General features: G+C 40.2%; 1 protein-coding gene across 4 annotated transcripts in view; it reads right to left on the reverse strand.

The window, feature by feature from the left end:
• The window catches only part of RBM6 (RNA binding motif protein 6), a 142,032-nt gene that overhangs the window by 66,049 nt on the left and 62,354 nt on the right, over window positions 1-13,629 (reverse strand). The window lies entirely within an intron of this gene.

The raw sequence follows: 13,629 nt of genomic DNA on the forward strand, positions 1-13,629 counted from the left end.
TAAGATCAACACCAGCTACTGGAGGGATGCTATGCTAGGCATGGATAGGGCAGTTGCTCTCCCCCTACTAAATAAAGAGAATCACAACTTTTAAAAAGGTGCCACTCTGCTCAGTTAAGAGGGGAATATGACGACATATGTCATTATATAAATCAGAGTGTTGTTCTGATTTATATAGTGACAGAAAGTAGTACAAAAGAGCTCCATAATGGCTAAAAATTCTACCTGGAGAAGACACAACTAAGGAAAAATAAGAGTCGTATTCAAATATCTGGAAGGCTGTCACAAAGAATGGACGACACATATTCTCTGTTGAACCAGAACCAATGGGATGAAATTTCAAGAAAGCAGTTTTAGGCTAAATTGTAGGAGGAGCTTCCTCATGATAACAGCTGTTTGCAAGTGAAATGGTCATGCAGTGATGTGCTCTCCTCTGCTAGAGGTTTTTCAGAGAGAGGGTGGATGGTCACATCATCAGGTACTGGAGCAGATTTCTGAACTGAGCAAGGGGTTGGACTGAGGGCCATCAAGGTCCATTCCAACTCTAAAATTTTAGGATTCTATGACTCCAGGCAAAACATCCTTGGCTGCCAAGGTGGAACGGAGTGTACACAGTACTGCAGAATGACTTGTCACACCATTCTCATTTTCTTCTAGCCTTCAAGAACCATTGGCTCTAAGATTAGAAGGGAGGCAGGGAAGAGATCCATGAATATCACTCATAGCACTGGACTATTTAATATGTGGTTGCACTACAGAGACTGCACACAGCATTCTCTTGCTCCATGCTAACCTTAGAGCAGTGGACCCTTTAAACCAGAGATTTTCAACATTAGGTCCCCAGATGTTATTGGACTTCAACTCCCATAATCCCCAGCCCCAGAGGCCTTTGGTTGGGGATTATGGGAGTTGAAGTCCAATAACATCTGGGGACCCAACACTGAGAATTCCTGCTTTAGACTGCTATCAGCTCAGCCATGTGTTAAACAGAGCAGCACTATGCAAGCTCCATGCATGGCTTCTTCTCTCTTTATGGCAGGGAAAAAACCTGGCAGGTTTGGTAAACATCAATCATTTTTTAAAAAAGAAATAAAAAACTGGTTTTTAAAATTTAAATCTTTTTTTTGTTTAAATCAGATTTTTGAAAATTTAAATCTGATATATATGAATATGAGAACACCTAGGTCAAAGGTATCATTATAAATGTTAATCATAGCTCCTAATTATATTCTGTGAACTTGTTAACAGCAGTATATGAGTTTGAGAGCGAACAGACCTGATCAATTCTATTCTGCAGGTGTATATGCAGCGCACTCATGCACGTGTGCACGCACATGCACAAAGAGGCTCGGCTCCCTCCCCTTTTTCTTTCAAAAACTGCAACATAAGGCTCCATTCACATGTTATGTTCAACACTTGAACAATGAGTGTAGAGTGTACACAGGTACAGTCATTCACATGTTATGCTGAAAGCAGGTACAGCAGTACACTTCCTATCTGTACCATGCATTTGAAGGGCCTATATCCAGGTTCACTTTTAAAAGTAACCCAGGTATACTAATTCACACAAACGTGTACAAGTGTGCAGACATTTGGACATTTGTAGAGCATAATTTCTGAATTGGACCAAAGAAGGCCAATGAATGAAGAGAGGATTTGGAGGGATGGAAGTATATCTGAGCAAGGAGGAAGAATCTGGATATAAATGCAAGGGATAGGGCAGGGGAACAAGAGAATCCAAAAGTGAACAGAATATATTCATGCAGTCCTGAAAAAACTTTTTCTATCCTCCCTTATAGAAGGGAAACACCTACCATGGTAGCAGGCTACAAAAGAGACCCAGCTTGGGAATATTTTAATGAAGTTCCTGTACCTGTGGATAAGACAGGCTTGTGAGTGAAATGCAAACAGTGCAAACAAGAAATGCAATTGCCCAAATGAAACTACATTATGAGGTGTATCTATTACAGTATGTACCTACCTTCTAAAAATGACAGAAATCAGAATCATACGGTGATCTGTGCAGCAAAGCCCCCAAATGCCAAATTTTGCCAATTTCTCCACAAAAAAATTACAAGGGGCAATTCTTTTTTTTCTTTCTTTTTTGGTGGCTGGAAATGACCTTGGAGTTCATTTCTGACTGCTCCGAAACCATGGATACATGAAAATTAACTCTTTTTTGTACCACATATACTGAGGTCGGGGGTCAACTGCCCAATCATGGATACGCAGAACCGCAGATGTGGGGACCATGATTAACGAGGTCCACCTGTAGTGACTTCTATATTGTTTGGCTTTTATTGAAGAATCCATTTAAAGCTGAAATTCACAGTTTGCGAGTGTTAAGCATTCCTTCGTGTTAGGCATGCAAAGGGACTTACTTCCCTAAGGCATCACAAGGCATGAAGCTTAGCTGTTTTATCAGGCAAGAAAGAGCTTTCATATTCTCTGACAATTAGAGTTACATTTCTGCATTCTCATCTGTCAGCAATGGACAGCTGCATTCTTTCATAAAATATAGGGCAATTAATATGGATGTATTCAACTAAAATAGAGTTTTGCATCAAAGTATTATATAGCAAGTTGCACCAGTCAACTGTTAGGCTAGCATAAACACAGTCATTAGTCTGATGATCACAAGGTCATCCTCTAGACCACACACACCCCTATCTAATTTGCTATCGATAGCCCAGTGGAGGTTTGCCATAGGCAAAGAGCAACCAAGTGACACTACAGCACAAGTATCTTTAGAGCAAGCTTTAAAAGCATGTACCCAAACACCACATCTTAGGGAGGAAAGGGCAACAATAAGATAATTCAAGTCACCAACCATTTTGAGGTGGATTAAGATTCCTTCCCACCTCAAACGTAGCAGTTAAGGCACAGTCACACTACAAAACTAAACCATATTTAAACCAGTTTTATCTGTCACTTCAAAGCAAAAGAACAAATCAAAAGTCACACTACTAAGAGCTCAACATCACTACTTTCACCCACTAGGTACTGAACTGATATTTCAATTTGACTGCCTGATATGCTTTTTTGCCATTTCTTCTCTGCTCCTCCTACTCTTGCTAAGTTTGCTGTATCAGACTCAAAGCCTACATAGCACTGAGAGGTTTTCTGTGTTTAAAAGACATATACCTTGTCTTTCTATAAGCCCAAGGCACAGCAGGCAATAAACAAAAACATTAATTAAAATCAACGTAATAGTTCTAGTTGTCTAGTCCAATAGTTCTTTTCTTTAAAAGTTCAGCACAGTAATAACAAAAATCAGAACCTTTCAACTTTTTTGCTAGCACCATTTTCACCTTAGAGGGTACCACTGCCACCACAGCTGGCTGCTGTAGACAGTGGTATGTGGCTCGTCTGACTGATGTCCCTACAGCATGAGAGAGACTTTCCCAGTTGCTGCTGCCTCCTGACTTCTCCTCTGCCCAGCCTGTGCCTCTCTTGATGGGCTGAGTCACTGCACAGCCACAACTTGCCACCAGAGCACTTCCCCCAAACATCTCCACTTCTGACAGGGTCAGGTGAAGATGAATATTATCATGCAATTACCATGGCAGTGAGGCCAAACACCACCTACCAAACTGCAAAGTACGACAGTGCAACTCACACCACTGTTTGTTTATTTAACATGTCAGGGTGAACAGATGCGTCTTTAAAGACTTTTTAAAAGTTGTCAGAGATGGGGAGGCTATTTCACTAGGGAGTGCATTCCAAAGCCTCGGGGCAACAGCAGAGAAGGCCCATCCCTGAGTAGCCATCAGACGAGCCGGTGGGAACTGTAGACAGACCTCTCCTGATGATCTCATTGAAAAGCACTGTCCTAAAAGATAACCAAGAAAATATATACATACTGAAAGCTTAGTTTAAAATCTTTGATTTTTAAAAGCCTGTAGACTTCAGTGGGCTGCACTAGGAGCAGTATTCCAAAGTGACAGGGACACAGCACCAAACAACTTGCTCCATCTTCCAACTGATTTTACTGCTTGGATGAGGAACATAGGAGGCTGCCATATACTGAGTCAGACCGTTGTTCTATCTAGCTCAGTGTTGTCTACACAGACTGGTAGCAGATTCTCCAAGGTTGCAGACAGGAATCTCTCTCAGCCCTATCTTGGAGATGCCAGGGAGGGAACTTGAAACCTTCTGCTCTTCCCAGAGCAGCTCCATCCCCTGAGGGGAATATCTTACAGTGCTCACCTGTGGTCTCCCATTCAAATGCAACCAGGGAGGACCCTGCTTAGCTAGGGGAAAAGTCATGCTTGCTACCACAGGGCCACTCCTGAAAACTTCCAACAGTCAAGGAGGTTCATTGTTTCACTCGGTCAGGCCCAAGACTATAACCTAATTACCAGTCAGAACAGCCTACCTCTGAGGAGGAAGAAATAAAGTCACCCAACCAACCAACCTATCTTGAAGAAAGCCAATCAGGCAGAAACGCAAAAGATTCAAACATATATTCAATAAAGTTTATGCTGTGAGCTCTCTTCTTAAAAAAAGAACTTTGTGGAACTCTAAAACTTACAGCAAAATTTCTTTAAACACTTTTATTCTACTTTATTCTGAATGACTGAATATAAGTAAAAAGGGTATCAGTGCTCAATCATCAATACAAGTGTATTTTATATAAAATATGCAAACAAGGTAGATACATCTCAATCAAGACACAGAAGGCATGCTGAAGCAAGAATGTCTTCATAGGTTTGCTCAAGATGCCAAAGAAAGGACTATAAACTACAGACTGATTAAATATCCTCTGATTCTATCCCTCTGTTTTTGCTGAACCAGCTGATGATAATACATACTAGCTGACCCTGCACAGAGCATCTGTGCGACAATACACTCCGCCAACCTTCAGACTCAGTTTCTCCTGTCCTCCCCACACCTTCTGCCCACATCTCCTCTGCCCTCCCCTGTCTCCTCTGCCCTCCCCCACCACGTCTCCTCTGCCAGAATAGAAAACAGAGGAAAAACTTCCCCAAAAGCAGGAGAAGGGAAGAAACTAGATTTAGATCATATATGGTACGATATGAAATTACTAGTAATAACGTTGTTCCATTGTAATGCCATTCTCTTAAGGGGGGTGGGGCTGGAACCTGATCTGAATGTCACAACACTACAGAGTTTCCTTAGCTAGAGGAAAAGCACTTTGAAGGACTGCCTTAGTGGAATCTAGAGAGTGTTTCTCCCCTTCTCCTAAAGGGGAGATCACTGCTCATAGAGTAGTATCTTCCAGAGAAATCATATGATAAATGCCCACACACAATCTAGTTATGCAAAGATAGGACCACCAAGATATTTACACAAAATCACAGGGGACAGTAAAAAGGCAATACTTCCCACACCCCTAACCATCACTAGTTTAATGTTCATTTAATGCTGTCTAGCTTGAATCATGTTTACCTCTCAGGCATTCAATCTCAGGTCATAAAAGCAAAACAAGCAAAAGATGAATATAGGAGCAAGCTAGTTACTTAAGCATTAAAGCACAGAATATGCTTATAGTTCAAAAGATGTCCAATACATCAAATCCACTGCATATTGATTTTCTCATACCTCATCACAAAACATCTGCAAGTAATTTACTGGACTAAACAACTCACAGTGGTGTACAAGACGACAGAAATTGATACATTATAGTCCTCCCCCCGCCCCGCTTCTATTATTGTCACCATAAAGAAGTCATCGATGGAATGGCAAAGAGGAAGAGTTTGTTAACAATCTGGCCTAATTTTAATGAATGGGGTTTAAAGAGAAATATCTTTGGAAGCACCTCACCACCTACAACATTAAAATTAGTGTATACTTTGTAAATGATTTTGTGTCTTTTCCTCTTATGCGTGTGTTTCCCCCCTCCCCATTCAACTATGTAATTATATTCATATTGATTATTGTTTGCCTGTTTTATTTGAAATAAAGAGAAAAAACCATAAGGAAATAGTATAGACTACTACAACACCTACAACAGTAGTAGTATAGACTACTACTATGAGGGCAAGAAATCCTTATATACAAATAAAGCGAAATAAAATCTAAAAATAAAAAGCCTTTAAGCAATTACTAGTATTTTTATGTACAAAGTATTAAGCTAAGGAAGACTATTTCAACCCCACTTTATCTCCAACACAGTATATCCCTCCATACTTATTACAACAAGCTGTTTTCAGTGTGAGAACACATCATTTTTGGTGCTTGTAATGAATTCAAGGAGGACGTCAATCAAATGGATCTCAACTGAATTTTCAATTGAGTTAATGGAACTTTATGAGACTCCTTTGACTATTAAAACATTTATAAGCGACCAGTTTTGCCTGTATAACTGCAAGGCATAGTGGAAAAGTACATTCCCACGGTAGTAGTTTGAGTCTAATGCCAAAAGATTTTATATGAAGGGGATATATGAAAAATCTGGACTAAAAAATGTTTTCCAGTCCTGTGCAAAAGTTTATTTTTTACATTGCAGCACGACGATTATTTCCACAGAGTGCAATAAAAATATGATCCCTACAACTCTACATACACATTTTCCTCAAATAATGCAATTAACATTCAATCACATGGTGTTATAAAGCATCCTGCACAGTTTGCCAAGTGCTTCCCATTACATCCAACATACACAAACATTCAAGAGGAACTTTTAAGAGAGAATTATGATCTTAGATTCAAAAGCATTATAATACAAGCAAAAAACATTTTCACTCGCACAAGGGATGATCAAAATTAGGCAGCTCAGAAACATTCTCCACTTGTGCACCTCTAAATCCAAGCCGTAGAGCTTAACATTCAAGTAATGGCAAGAAAGAAAGAAACACACACACAAACCAAGTTGCATGTAATATGCATGGAGGGCATCTGTATATGCAGGGGTGATTTTCAGCAACCCCCCTTTTACAATTGCCTGGGCCTCCTAAAAATATACTTCAGGGCAACCCTCAAGGACATATTTTGGTGAGACACAGGAAACTGCAGAGGGAAGAGCAGATTGCCAAAAATTGCCCTTCCCCTATGTGCATGGGCCACCTAATGGTGCAGTGGGGAAGTAACTTGCCTAGGGAGCAAGAGGTTGCTGGTTCAAATCCCCACTGGTATGTTTCCTAGACTATGGGAAACACCTATATTGGGCAGCAGCAATATAGGAAGGTGCATCTATCGCACAGTACATCATCTTGTACTGTGCGATAGATGGCAATGGTAAATCCCTCCTACATCCCACCAAAGAAAACCACATGGCTCTGAGGTTGCCAGGAGTAGACACAACGGCACAATGGCACAACTTTACCTTTTCTGTAAAGGCATCCCCCAGTGTATAGCCCAATATTTAAGCACTTTCCATAATTACAACCCACACTGTCAAACAGTACTTAAAACAAAAACATTAGTTAATAATTCTAACAGAACTGCATATTTACATGAAGATGACAGCTTAGGATATACAAACATCTTGCCCCCCACAGTGAGAGAGACTGACCAACCATCACAAAAGTGAAGAGCAAAGTTGCAAGAACTGTAGTCATCATTCACCAAAGGCCTTTTGTCCTCTCTCTTTCTCTCATGTCACATCTGGCCAGACCTCTCATAAGTGAATTCTTGCCCACAGTGCATGCTGTCTGCCCCACGCCCCCCAAAAGATCCATGACCAGTTACAGGTCTGTGTTCTAAATGGTTTAATAGGCAACAATAGTAAAAAAGGACTGCAGGAGAGCGAAGGGAACACATCTTATGGTTCTCTACAGTTCCTTGCTAAAAGCCTTCTGATGCACCCAGATGATTTACCCATGAATTGGAAAATGGCAATTCTCCAGGCAGAGCCTGAGAAGAAAGCATGTCTTTGCCAAGAACAACTCAAGAGTGATAATTTTTAATCAGTTCTATTTATTGAATCTATATCCTACAAATTCAGGAAGCTTGCAATGATCACTCAGTTCCAACCAAGGAAACATTCCCTTCAACATACCTCAATATGCCAGCCTTTCATCAACTCTGGCAATATTACCAATAATATTAAAAGCAATAGTTATTTTCAAAAGCATCTCCTGAATGTCACATATGCCACCAGAAATATCCTTCAGAATTTAGAATCAGGTCAACTCTGTTTATGAGAATAAATGACCCAAGTGGGACATTTTATATGAGAGCAGAGGGAAAAACAATACGGGAGTTATTTCTATCTTTCCTGATTCTTCAAGTTGCATTCCAAAGGCCATACCCTTGAAGCCATACATGCTGCAATCTACCTTTTACACAAAGATAAGAAGGTGAAACATTGTTTGCCTTTTCACTTCTCTGAGCCATCTAGTTATCTAAACAAAAGTACATAAATATCCTGGCTAGCTGAGATTTACAAAATGAGTAGTGTATAAGTTCTTCTCTCCATCCCACCACAGGAGTCAGATGCAGAAATGAATTTTCTCATTTAAAATGGGAAATTCTTATGAGATAAATAATTTTTTTAAAAAAGCAGAATCACACCAGTTTCTCATTCAGAAGCAATGCTACATTCCTCTTTCATTTTCAAGGCAGTTATTTGAGACTAGGAGAAAAAGAGTCATCTTGTTAAGGTTGAACTAGCAAGTCGGCATGGTAAGCTTAGTCCATAAGAGAAGATTCAAACCAGATATACACTCTGTTATCTGCACCTCTTTCTAGTGTGGTATCTCCCTGAATGGTCAGCAGCAAGCACACTAACAGGGAAAACTGATCTCCTCTCAAAACCCAATTGACAACAAGCTATCAATGACAAGCCACGATACCAAAAACTCTAATAAAACAAGCAGTACCAGTGGATAGATCAGCAAGTTAAACAGAACAGCAGACACATTCTAATAGAAAAGCACACCCATCCAATTATAGTCTGCTTTGCTCATTTGTCTGTTCTGTGATGAATAGGGATCAGTGTAACACCAGCATCTGAATTTTCAAATCAGTCTCCTTGAAGGCAAACATGAGTATAATTAGGGATGGGCCCGGACCGGTCCGGAGGCCATTGTAAAGGCGTCCGGACCGGACTGGACCTGGGCGGTCCGGTTCGGATGGGGGGGTGGCTTTAAGAGTGGGGGGGGAGGGTTTACTTACCCCTCCCGCCGCTTTCCCACTCTGGCGCCATAATTTCAGAAGTAATTGGGGCGGCAGGATACCTCCCTGCCGCCCCTGCCCCGCTGTCGCTATTTAAAACTCCCAGGAGTCCTTTGCACACGTGCATGTCACAGAGATGTGCAGTGTGTGCACGATGTGCGCGCGCGCACAAAGGACTCCTGGGAGTTTTTAATAGCGACAGCAGGGGCCACCCCAATTACTTCTGAAATTATGGCGCCAGAGCGGGAAAGCGGCGGGAGGGGTAAGTAAACCCTTCCCCCGCTCTTAAAGCCACCCCCCACCCCAGTGCCGGACCACAGTTTGGCGGTTCCGTGCACACCCCTAAGTATAATAGTGTGGGCTGTTATCAGTATGTCCTACTCCACTGATACTTTGCCAATGCTGACATTAACTGAGTAGATTTTGGTAATTTTTGTATCCGAGTCCCCTTTCAACACAAGAGAGGTTCTAAAACCCCATGGTGAAGCCCCTTTCTTTTACAATAAACATCAATTTTTAATCGGCTTAGCTATTGATTTTTTTAAAATGGTACAACAGGCATCCTTCCTATAAAAAGAAGAGTAACTTGGAGAAAACTGAGAAATTCTTTATACACAATAGATGGTGGAGAAATTCCCTCCCAATATCTAGGAAAAACAACCAACCACACACACACGTCACTAAACAGGCAGAAGCTGGATCTGGTCAATCTGTCAGGAAATACCAAAACATTATAAACAGAACGCTGGTCTGAATGAAGGGAAATGGTGCCCATGCTTTCCCCAAACATCTTTGAAAGACTATTTAGTGACAGAGCAGAAACAGAGTAAAATCTGTTATAAAAATAACAGTTATTTTTTATTATGTAATTATGTTATTGCTAGACCTGAGGATAACTGATGGATCAGTACATAATCTATTTAAGAGAGAGCCTCATTGGTCATAAACCCTGCTGCCTGTTACAATCTTCTGGAAAGGTCCGGTGGCAAGCCAGGACCAGGCTTTCTCTGTGGCTGCCCCAGGACTTTGGAATATGCTGCCTGCTGAAATAAGAGCATCTCCTTCTCTGTTTGTTTTCAGGAAGACCCTCAAGTCTCTCCTGTTTTTGCAAGCTTTTAATTAGAATTTTAATAATTCTGTTTTTAATAACTGTTTCATACTATTGTTTTTATTGTGTCTCATGTATTTTAATCTGTGTTGGCTTTTAAATATTATTCCTGTTTGTGTTTTATATCATGTTTTAAAATTTTGTATTTTTAGATTCCCTCCCCCTCAGTCTTAATGCTACATCAATTTTAATCCCCGTAATACTGCAACACTTTCCTCATATTGCATTTACTGTATAGTATTACTGTTTTACAACTTGTGCTGGTCAACGACCGTAATAAAGATTATTATTATTAAATATTATTCTAAATTTTGTACACCACCTAGAGATGTACATACCAAGCAGTATAAAAATATGATAGATCATAAATAAATAATATTTTGTGATGATTAGTTTAAGGCATACTAGTATAAAAACTCAAGCTGTCTAACCAAGTGAAATAATCTTTCCCTGAACTACTTCCCATGGAGCTGAATATCAACAGTATGGCAAACCAAAACTCCTTCTGGGAATTGGACGGAGAGTTAATTGCCAGGCTCACAGCACAACTTCAATGGTTTAAATCACATGTAAAACAGAAATTATTATACTCTAAATTATTCAGTCACAAACTGGATTGTGGGAAGCTTGAAGTGTCTGTCAGGTTACTGAAAATAATGGCCAAAACTGATACATTACAAAGCAAGAGGGAGTGAGACACACAGAGAAACCTTTTGTCAGTAAGGGGATGAGACAAGAAAGCAAGTTGTCAGTTGGGTTAGGCAAGCAAGTTGTGAGTGTTATTATTTACCACAATAGGAGCCATTGTGGTTAAGATGATACTGAACAAAAAAGAGCACAGCATTTCCTTCCTGAGGTTTATACTGTCACCTGAAGGCTTGAATGGTAGGCACACAAGGGAAATAGATGTTGAGGCATATGCTGGGTGTTTCCCAATGTTTAAGCAAAATATGAGATGGGGAAAGTGAAAGCTTTATCACTCCTGCATTCCTACAAATGCTTGGTAGAGGAACTCAATTTTGTCCAAGGTTGAGCTTTTTCAGACTTGTCCCAGGACCTTTAAACCCGCCCAGACAGAGGACAGATTTGTTTTTTGTTTGTCTAAATTAATTGCAAACCAAAAATTATTTTTTAAATATTTATTTATTTATTTATTTATTTCTCTCTCTCTCTCTCTCTCTCTCTCTCTCTCTCTCTCTCTCCACACACACACACACACACACACACACACACACACACACACACACACACAATCTGATGTAGGATAGACTATATATTGAAATGAATCCAAAGACTAATGGACAAGCCTAGATACACCTCAGAATAAAGCTACAGGGCTATTATGGTAGTAGCAGCTATTATATGATGTCAAAAGCATATAGAATTCTTATTTGAACATAAAACTTTACTTTCTATCATTATTTGGGAATCCACATTGGAGCATTTGAAGGAGCTAGGTTACAGCTGAACAGAAAGTCCTATCTTATTCTAGAACCATGAAGCATATATGCTTTATGCTTCCTGTTTAGATGGTCTGGTCTTTAAAAAAATAGGTTGGGGGATTCATATACCCAGATACACCAAATCTTGAATTCAGAAGAACACGATTTCTTGCCCACATTGATCAAAATTTATCAGCCAGCCAAAACTTCTCCAAGGCACAGATCAAAGCCTGTGGAGTTAAGATTCCTAAACAACAAATACAGTAAACCCCTTCTAACTGTGCATAACCCTTGCTAAATGGACAAAGAGGCACCTTTTAAACATGGTGATTCTCTTTATTGAGCAGCGGGAGAGTAACTGGGCCTATTCCCCCTGCCCCCAGCACAGTACCTCCAGTGACTGTTGCTGGTGTCTATCTTACGTTTCTTTTTAGACTGTGAGCCCTTTGGGGACAGGGAGCCATCTTATTTATTCCTCTATGTAAGCCACTTTGGAAACTCTTGTTGAAAAGCGGTATATAAATATTTGTTGTACTAGTAGTAAAGGTGAACAGTGAAGAGGTCAGGAGCACCCAGTGCTACAGAACTGAAGCAAAGTGGGTTTTATTATATTGTTTACATTTATATCCCACTCTTCATTTTTGTAAAATGAGATGGGTTAGGCATGGACAATTTTTGTTTTTGTATATATCTACAAAAACAAGATATGTACCAACAAATAACCACAAGTTTCAGAAGGCTGGTATGGTCTAATCCGATCTCATATCCTAGCCATGCTTAATTTCTAGAAATATATACTTGACAAAAAAATTGGAGATGTAAGCCTTTAGGGGCAGATTAATATAACCCCAGAAGGAGCAGGTGTGCAGCTTGTGAGTGCTCCTGGACCCAGGCCTCACCCTGGTATCTCAGGTGGAGGCCATGACAGGAGTGCTTTCTATCAGCTTTGGCTGATTTGACAGCTGCACCCATTCCTCGGAGAGGATGACCTCAAAACAGTGGTGCACCAGCTGGTAACCTCCCAGCTTGACTATTGCAATGTGCTCTACATGGGGCTGCCTTTGTACATAGTTCGGAAACTTCAGAATGTGGCAGCCAGACTGGTCTCTGGGGCAACCTGGAGAGACCATATTATGCCTGTTTTGAAACAGTTACACTGGCTGCCAATATGTTTCCGGGCAAAATACAAAGTGCTGGTTATTACCTTTAAAGCTCTGAATGGCTTAGGTCCGAGTTATCTTAGAGAGCTCCTTCTTCTGCATGATCCCCACAGCACGTTAAGGTCATCTGAGGAAGTCCGTCTCCAGTTACCACCAGTTCATCTGGTGGCGACTCAGAGGCGGGCCTTCTCTGTAGCTCCTTCTGGGCTGTGGAATGCACTCCCGGCAGTAATCCTTAATTCAAGATCATTACTGTCCTTTAGGAGAGCCCTTAAAACCTATCTGTTTGGCCTGGCCTTCCAGGGTTTTAATTGATTGAAAAATTGTTTTAAAATTGTTTTAAATGGTTGCCCTGGTTCTCCAGGGTTTTTTTTTAAGCTGTTGAATTGTTTAATTGGTTTTATTCTGTTTTTATAGTTTTGATTTTAACTGTTAACTAATTATAATTGTTTTTACCTTGTTATAAACCACCCTGAGCCACTTTGGAAGGGCAGTATATAAACCAGAAAAATAAAATAAAATAAAAATATAAAAGCACTTGAGAATTTGGGTAATTTCTGAAAACATGGGGCTTAATTTTGGAAAAATCTAGAACCACTAGTATACGATCTATTACCTGTCATAATCTATATTTAAAATATAGGCCAATCTTAGTCTATAATTTGGAGTTTATGTGAGCAGTTCAGTATTTCAAAGAAATTATGAAAACATTCAGATTGACCAGGTGCATCTTCTGACATGCCAGACCTCTCTTATGCAGCTCCGATTTGCATAAGGACAACATGAATACAAAAAGATGACAGACAACAAAGTCCCATACATACCCTCCAGATGAAAG

Source organism: Hemicordylus capensis, chromosome 2 (assembly GCF_027244095.1).
Source record: "Hemicordylus capensis ecotype Gifberg chromosome 2, rHemCap1.1.pri, whole genome shotgun sequence".
Classification (NCBI taxonomy): Eukaryota; Metazoa; Chordata; class Lepidosauria; order Squamata; family Cordylidae; genus Hemicordylus; species Hemicordylus capensis.